Raw genomic sequence first — 9,354 nt, 5'->3', positions numbered from 1 at the left:
GGTCATCATCAGTCACCCCACACCCAATACATCGGTGTGCTTGCAAGAGCCAATGAAGTGCTGAGCGTTATAAAGGGAGAGAACTAGAAGTAAAACATAAACCATTGGCTTAGCGTGAACCTGTTACTCGAAGTCGGCAATATGAAAGTGTGATCAGACTGAACAAAATATTGAAGCTTTGCTTCCAAATCTTAGATGAAAGAGGTAAAATGTGTGATTAAAAACAGAAAAAAATATGTTACAGAGCTGGTAGCAAGTTAAGGCAGGTACCAAAAAGTGAAATGTTTTAAAAAGTAGTGTAGGGGGAAGAGAGAGAGAGGGATAGAGGAGAAGGGAGAAGGATGAAAGTAAATAATATCCCCCAAGTTAAAATTGTATAGTATGTCTGCGTAGTGGAATGAAGTATGAATTTAATTTCCTTCATAAAGTTTATATTTCATGAAAATTATTTTACAGTGACTATTTGTCACTTTTGTGGAACAAAGACTTAACAGGAGAGTTTACGTTAACCAAGAGTGCTCCATATTAAATTATTTTTGGAAAGTGGAATGCTCTTTGTTAGCTAACCTCTGGAAGGATAACTTGAAAATTCATTAAATCCTCTTGGCATCCCTGCAAGAAATCAAAACATGGTGTATCGATTTACAGACGGGAGTCATCCAATACCTGTGTGTTCATGTAGTTGGATGAGAATTGAAAGGCATCAGTTTGATTTCTCCTTAAAAGTTTAATACAGACGAGTTCAACTTTGGTGTTAGAAAAGTCAAAAGAGGTTATAACTCAATCTTGGTTATTCGTGGAGCAGATATTCATTAATGTCCTTTGTTCCTATTTCTTTCCTGTTTTCCGATTTTTACTAGTTTCCTAACATCCATGGACTGCATTTGCAAAACCGAGACAGTGGTGCTGGGAAGCCACCAGATGGAGATGTTGAGCTGCCGCTGTTGAGCTTCCAGGCCCTCCTTGACAACTACAGTGGTTCCAACTTTAGTGGGGTTGAGAGCAACTTGGAGAATTTATTTAAAATGCAGATTCCCATTGCCCACCCACAGAGATGATTGGGCAGACCTTGGATAGAGCCAAGGAATCTGGCTTTTAACACTCCCCTTCCCATGATTCTGATATGGGTGGTCCCATGCACCGCACTTTGAGCAACTCTGGTGTAAATGGTAATTGAAATTGTGGGCACATATGGGCGTGTTTAGGGAAAGGGTGGAAACTGAGGAGAGAACCGAGTAAAACCAAGTCCTGAGCAACGCGTCACATGATTGTGAGGGCTCATTTGAGGAGAAAAGCGCTAGCAATGGTAATGAGAAGTTGCCAGAGTGACAGAGGATAACAGGAGAACGTGCAGGTATGGAAGCCAAAGGAAGACAGAGGGAGTGGAAAGAAACAAAGAGAGAGTGGTCAACCAGACTTCACATGGTATTTTCCTTCTGTTCAAATTATCTGTCGTCATCTTTGACCTTTTCTGGAGAAATATTGCCTTAAAGAATAACAAGGCCCTGTGGCATTTGACATATTCCAAACAGTGCTTGTATTTGAAATAAATGTTATATTTCCCATCCAAAATCCACATTTAATCCCAATGATTAAAACATTAATTTATTTTTATTTGATAAATTTGAGATGTTACAACTTTTAAGTTTAAGGTGTACAGAGTGTTACTTTGATACATTTATATATCGGATTATGGTTGCCATCGAAGCAATATTTATCACATTACATCATTGTAGTACAGTATTATTGACTACACGCATTATACTGTGCATTAGATCTCCATGGCTTATTTACTCCTCGTTACAAGTTTGTACCCTTAAACACCACCTTTTATGTGATGAAATATATAGTAGGCACTAGGTCACATTCAACGTTTGATATTCAGGAAATTGTATACCAGTGGCTAAAAAAGCGGCCATCGTAATGACAATATAACAATTGCTATAATCACACTTATAATGTGATATAATTATAATTATAAACATTAATATCATTATACTATAATTGTTACCGGATACATGCCCAGGTTCTTTACCCGCCACACAAGAGGGGCCAAATAAGACTGGAACGCCAGGCTTATGGCAAGGAAAGAGTTTTTATTTCGGGTGACGTCAGCCGGGAGACGAGAGCTCTCAAATTTGTCCCATCTCCCCGAAAGATGGGAGGCAAGGGGTTTTAAAGGTTGTGAGGGAGAGCAAGTGCTGGGGTTTTAGGTAGGGGAGGGGTAGCATGTGGCCTTGCTGGTTGGCACCTTCCCACCAGCCTGCGTTTGGCCTTGAAGACTGAATTTCTTTTCCCTTGACTGTCTGGACTTGTCTGGTTAGTTTTCATCTTCAGCCTGCGTTTGGCCCTGTGAGGCTGAATCTTGACGCCTGGACCTTGACTTCCTGGGAAAGACAGCTCACTCATATACTAAGGAGGGACAGAAAGACCTGGTTAGTTGTAAACAACGGTTGATTATGCCGAACATGCACAGCTGCAGTTAGCAAAGCTTATCTCCAAGTTTTGCTCTCTTCCTCTAGCCCAGGAGGATGGTTTTCTAACCTCTTCATGCTCGGTTTCATTATTAACATTTGAGTGCTTGCTTTATACTATTGAGTGCATTATGTCGCTTAATTTCATCCAAAATATTAGGAGAAAAATACAATTAATATGACTTTAAGATAGTAAAAAAAGCACTGGGGCGTAGAGAAATGAAGGAAATAGCTCAATGTCTCACAGTTCATAAGTGGCAAAGCCTCGTTTAATTTCGTGCTGGATTTTCGGTTCGTGCTTAGAGCATTTTCGTGAGTTTCTCTTTTCAAAAAAAAAAAAAAAGCCACAATACAGTCAAAGTTTGTATTAATTTTGGAAAGACGTGGATCGCAAGGACTCCTAGCTCCCTGCCTGAGTCCTTGCTCTCCTCTTCTTCCTGGGCCCCCGTGTTGGCGTCATTTCCCAGCTTTCCTTGCTGTTAGGTGTGACCATGTGACTGAGGTCTAGGCAATGGGGTGTCAGGGGAAATGATGTGTGCCACTGCCAGGCCTAGCTCGTAAAAACCCCGTACCTGGTGCACCTCCGTGCTCTTTTCCTCTTCCAGCACACTGCAAAGGAGGCCACCTCCGGGGCACCCGTGGAAGCCACATGTTGAAGGTGGCAGAGTTTCCATCAGCCTGGGTCCCTGTAGAAGTGCATGGATGGACAAAACCCACCAGGAGGACCTGTTCACTTTCCCGGTAATGTTACAGGAGAAACAAATGAACTAGTTTTGAGTCACGACACATATTTGGGCTTAAATGTTACAGTAATAGTCTACCATACCTAATGCAAGTTGGGTAAGAATAAATTTCGGTTATGCACTGCTCTATCATTATGAATTGCCTTTGACAGCATTTTGAATAGTGGTTTAGACAGATAGGGGCTGCATTTATTCCAGTTAACACACAGTAAGAATAGACAATGCAGGGCCGGTACTACAGCTCAAGGAACCAGGTTCTTCTCTAGAGCTTCTTGCCCCTCCATCCTTAAATGGGGCTTTTGCCTCCAAGGTCACAAGCATTGCACCTGTATTCCTGGCAGGACAAAGGGGAGAGATCAAAGGGGGAAGCCAGCTGCGTCTGTCCAATTCATGAAGCTTTCCTAGAAATGCCACCAGCATCATCTGGGACCTGTATCATGGCCAGCCCAGGGGCTGGACTGGGTCATGCGCCCACCTCTGGATGCAACGGGGTCAAGGTTCTGTTAGTAAGGATGAAAGGGCGAAGGATAGAATGGTGAGGTAGATACGGGACATGCCATTGTACTCACCTTACATTATCTTTATTAGTTATCCAAATCCCTTGTGGGAGCTTCTTACAAATCCAGATCGCTATCCTCATGCCAGACATGCAGAATCAGAATGTTCCTAAAAACTCAGATGCACACTACTTTCAGGTTGTTGAACTATTGATCTATGCTCTGTCGAGGGTGGGCTGTTTTTCTTTTCCTCTGGGCTGGTCTGCATGAACTCTTCAATGGGCTTATCGTTTCATAACTTTTAGCTGCACTCCAAAATGTCAAAGACAGTATCTTTCTCGATTAATTTGTCTTGAAATTTACATTGAAAAGGACAACTTTATAAAGGACTTCCATGTCTACAGTCACACTCTAGAAACCATTTTCTGTGTTATCGGAAGGTGCAACCACTGCTAGAGATCATGATTCACGGCAGAAGATGTGGTTTATTTCCAGAGCAGCAAGGCAAGATGGAGCAGCGACAGGTGAGGGTCACGGGAGAGCAATGGGTCCAAATACCAAAGGTCTGATCCTAGCTCTACTGTGCACCTCTGCAAACTTGGGTAAATATTTGTCCTCTTTGATCCCCAGTCTCTTAAATTGTAAAGTAGGCTTGCACTAATTCATCTTCCAGAGGGTTATAAAGATAATTAAATGAGTCAGAAGTACGTATACTTTCAAAGGGCAGTAAAGCTTACGGAAATGTTGTTTTTATTTATGGGTGAACAGTGACCAATTTGAAGTACAAATTCTAAATCTTCTTTGTAGAATTATGCAAGTTTCCAGCATGGTCTCAGTGAGGCAAAGTAGTACAGTCCTCTCATTAGCACACCGATGACTGGATTACAATGCGGTGAGAGGAGAAAGACTGCACAAGTCACAGTGGTAGGCACAAAGGTAGGCATGCCAACCAAGACTCGACAGAGTAGTAGGTTGAGCTTGTTCAAAGGCCCAGTGGCACGAAACAGCAATGGTGTGCTTGAGGAAACTGCAGGAAGCTCAGGATGGAGAGGAGAAAAGGGGAGTCAAACGAAGTCAGATGCCAAGGGTCCTCATATATAGGGTAGACCCTCTTGTGGAGGCTCTGAGGAACCACTGAAGGATCTTAGGCATCATAGTGTAGACTAATATCCGTGGACTCAGAGGTTTAGACAGATCCGACTTGGAATCTTCATTCTACTACAAGCTGTAGTTTTGGCACAGGACAAATAAACTGACTGCTGGAACAGGCTAGAGAAGCAGAATCAGGGGCAGCCAGAAACTTGACATATGACAGACGTGGCACAGCTGATAGTGGGGAGAGTGTACACCATTCAATAAATGAGGATGGTACAATTAGTTTTTCATGGGAGGAACAAAGGAATCAGATCTCTACCTGACAGCAAGCACAAAAATCAATTCTACATGAACAAAAAAGACTTAAAAGCAAAAGCGACACCTTAAAACCATTCTAAGAAAATATAGGAGAAAACATTTATGACCTTGTGGGTAAGATAATTTTTAATCTAAAAGGCCCAGGAAGCAAGAAAAGAAAAGATAGATAAATTGGGCTACATCAAAATTTAAAACTTTCGTGCATCAAAGGATATGATCAACAGAGAGAACAGGTAAGCCACGGAATGGAGGCAAATAACTGCAAATAATCTATCTGATAAGAGATTAACATCTTGAACGTATAGAGAGCTCCTACAACTCAGCCACAGCCACAGCCAGAACCACAACAAAAAGCAACCTGATCAAAAAATTGGCAAAGGACATTTGCCAATGGACGTTTCTCCAAAGAAAGTATTCAAATGGCCAATAAGCACATGAAAAGATGCTCAACATGACTAATCATTAGGGAAATGCAAATCTAAACCACAATGAGATAACACTTCACACTCATTAGGATGCCTGTTATCAAAAAACTCCAGCATGGGGCCAGGCCCAGTGACGCAGTGGTTGGGTTCGAGTGCCTCCACTTCGGCAGCCTGGGATTTGTGGGTTCGGATCCTGGTCAAGGACCTACACACCGCTCATCAAGCCATGCTGTGGTGGCATCCCACATATAAAATGGAGGAGGATTGGCACAGATGTTAGCTCAGGGACAATCTTCCACAGGCAAAAAGAGGAGGATTGGCAACAGATGTTAGCTCAGGGCCACTCTTCCTCACCAACAAAACAAAACAAAAAACCCCAGCATAACAAGTGTTGGCACGGAGGTGGAGAAATGGGAACCTTTGTGCATTGCTGGAGGAAATGTAAAATGGTGCAGCCGTTATGGAAAATAGTGTGCAGTTACTCCAAAAACTGAATATATAATTACCATATGATCCAGCAATTCCACTTCTGGGTAAATACCCCAAAGAAGTGAAAGGAGAGAGGAGTCAAACAGACATTTGTGCACCTGTGTTCATACAGCATTATTCACAATGGATAAAAGTGGAAGCAACCTAAGCGTCCATCCACAGACGAATGGGCAAAATAATAATAATAATACTATTAATAATAATAATGTGGTCTATACCTACAATGGATTGTTATTCACCCTTATAAAGGAAGGAAATTCTGGCACATGCTACCATATGGATGAATCTTGAAGACATTATGCTCAGTAAAATACGCTAGTCACAAAAGGACAAATAGTGGCTATCTGAGGTACCCAGGAGTCAAATTCATAGAGACAGAGTAAAATGGTGGTTGCCAGGGTTGGGAGGAGGAGGGAATGGGGAATAAGCATTTAATGGGGACAGAGGAGTTTCAGCTTGGGAAGATGGAAAAGATCTAGAGATGGATGGCAGTGATGGTTGTACAAGAATGGGAATGTAGTTAATGCCACTGAACTGTACTCCTAAAAATAGTTAAAAGGTAAAATTTGCATTATTTGTATTTTATTACCATAAAAAGGCAAAGGAAACCACCGCCGCAAAGATTGATATCTGGAAAGTATGAAGTGCTTCTACAAAACTGTAAGGAAGTCGTCCTGCCCTGTCACGAAGAAAGGTCATGACACCCACCTAGATGTGGCACGGAACAGGAAATTGAAGTGGCCAATAAGGATAAGAAAGGGCTCAATCAATCTTATTAGTGATTGGAGAAATGGAAAAGAAGACTCCCCCCAAAATGTCATTTTACACCCACTAAATGGCAACGTTAAGAAATCTAATTATACCAAGAGTATATGGGACAATCGGAACTCAACCTGCGGGTGGAGGCATACGTTGGAAACAAGTTGGCTACACGGAATACTCACCTAGCTTATGACCTAGCAATCCCACTCCTGTAAACACCGGAAAACATGGTGCACGTATGCCAGACATTAGCATATTCCTAGCATCACTGGTTTAAGGGCTCTAAAGTGGAAAGTATCCAGATGTCCATGGACAAGAAAATGGAGGAAGGACTTGAAGAGTGGTTCCACAATGGTATGTATATGATGCCACAGGAGAAAAGAAAGCACTGTGGCTACACGTAATAATATAGACACTGTCAGTGACACGCTGTTCACTGAAAAAGGAAGTGGCAGAATACTACAGAGAATGTGATACAATTTATTGTCATACCCAGACAACACAACAGTAAGCAATGATCTTTAAGGATACGTACAGTACACGTGTCTTTAAAAAGACACCTAGAAAATGGAGGGGCTGGTTTACACAGAACACTCAGGAGGACGGCCGTGCCTCTGCAAGGGGAAAGGGTGGGTGGAAAGGAGCCCAGGAGGAGACTGACTAGGAATTGGTAAATTCTCCTTCATCAGGAAGGTGGAGGCTTGAGCACCTGTTCCACACTCCTGTATCCTTCTGTGAATTCCCAGAAAGATGACCTGTGAAACGTCCTTGAATGGAGGAAACGGAAACCCCCAGCCCGGGTCCCCAGCTTGGCACCACCAGCCAGAGGGAAATCCCTCCAGGGGATGTGAACACTGTGGCAGCCAATCAGCCACGCTCCCGCTCAGGCGAGGTCGGCTGGCTCCTCACCATCCCCAGGCCCTCAGAAGAGCGAGGTGGAGGTCGCAGGGTAGAGGTCTCGGTGTGGTGCAGACAGAGGCACGAAAGGAGGGACAGAGAGACAGAGGGACCCAGGGGGGGACAGAGGGACACTCAGGGAGGCCAGGCAGGTGGGGAGGTGGGCCTGGCAGTGCTGTGTGGCCATGGTGGGGTGGTCTTCTCAGATGTGAGGATATCAGGGTGCGAGGTGCGGAGTGGGGGGGGGCGGCCAGGCTGACCTCTGAGGTGATGTCCACTGGGGCTCAGACAGGACAGGACCAAGGCCCCTGAGGGCAGGGCCGGCAGGGCAGGGAGCGAGCCCGACGGTCCCCATGTCCTGGGAGGGTCACAGTGGGTGCAGAGGGGCCATCTGCCTCTGTCCCTCCTGCCTGCTGCCCGGCAGCACTGTTTGGTCCCCTGAGATTGTCCTGGGGCTCAGGTCGTGTGTCGGGACGCCCACCCCCAGACCTGACTGGCCCCAGATGGGTGCAGAACGGTTTATTTCCCATCCATAGGGAGGGACACTTATTTTTGTTGTGCCCACGGTCAGGCCTCCTGACCAGCATGCTGTCCCTTGGGGACCGGGGGGCAGGGACGGGCCTCTGTGCCAACATAGGGGCAAGGATCTGGCAGAGGGGCCTGACACTCAGATGTCCCGGGGCAGGTGCCTGCCGGCCGTCCATCACTGCCCTGGGGGGAAGGGGCCGCTGTCACCATCGGTGTTGTCCCCTGCTGGTCCAACGAGAGACAAGAGGACACGCACACTCTGATCTTCTGCTCAGAGGACGCTTGCCCGGCATCGCTCCTTGACCATGTCCCCATTTCTTTAACGTGTGTTTGCGCTCCCAAGGTGCAGGAGAGCTGTCTCTACCTCAGAAGACACCTAGGGTGGGCATGGGCTTGGAGGAAGCACCTGGGGAGAGTGGCGAAGGCCCCAATGGGGGCTCCGGCTATGGCAGCCTCTGACTTTGGGAGACGAGAGAGAGGAGAGCTGAGTGAGTCAGAGGACGCTCCTGAAGATACCATCCATCCGACACCTTGGCAGATATAGTGCCCGGGGGCAGGGACCGCGCCCCTCAGGTCACTGCTTCTGAGTCCTCCACATTGTAAACAGTGAAGTCCATGGTGTGTGTAAAGCAGTTTCATGTCCTGGAGGCTGCCCACTTCATCCTCATATCCCAGACCAGGATCACAGAAGCTCGCACCAATGGCAGCTCTTCTGGAGGCTTATGTCCTTCTTTCCAAACTATCTCCTCTGGGCTACATCTATGGTTTACTCTGACATTGCCCCTGAAAGGCTTGTCACAGTGTCTCCATAACAGGGTCCCAGTCGCTGATCTATTTTCATCCGACCTGCACATACATGATTCCTTTTACGTGTCTGCTTTAAAAAAACTTTTGGAGGCAAAAAGCCTAAAACACTGCACAGTGAGGATATTTCTCCATAAAAACGGATCAAGATACCATACTTCATTTTAAAATGTTTTCCATTCTTATTTCAGTGCAGGAAATGCTCCAGCAATTGACAACAATGGGGGGGGGGAGTCCTTCTGCGGGAGCATTTGAGGAAGATGTGGGGTAATGTGTTGAAAGTAATTTTTGCTTGCCCGATATGGTACTTTAAGAAAAGTAA

The sequence above is a fragment of the Ceratotherium simum genome, chromosome X, assembly GCF_057802395.1.
Source record: "Ceratotherium simum simum isolate JZ-2026a chromosome X, ASM5780239v1, whole genome shotgun sequence".
Taxonomy (NCBI): Eukaryota; Metazoa; Chordata; class Mammalia; order Perissodactyla; family Rhinocerotidae; genus Ceratotherium; species Ceratotherium simum.
This window is presented reverse-complemented; position numbering follows the sequence as displayed.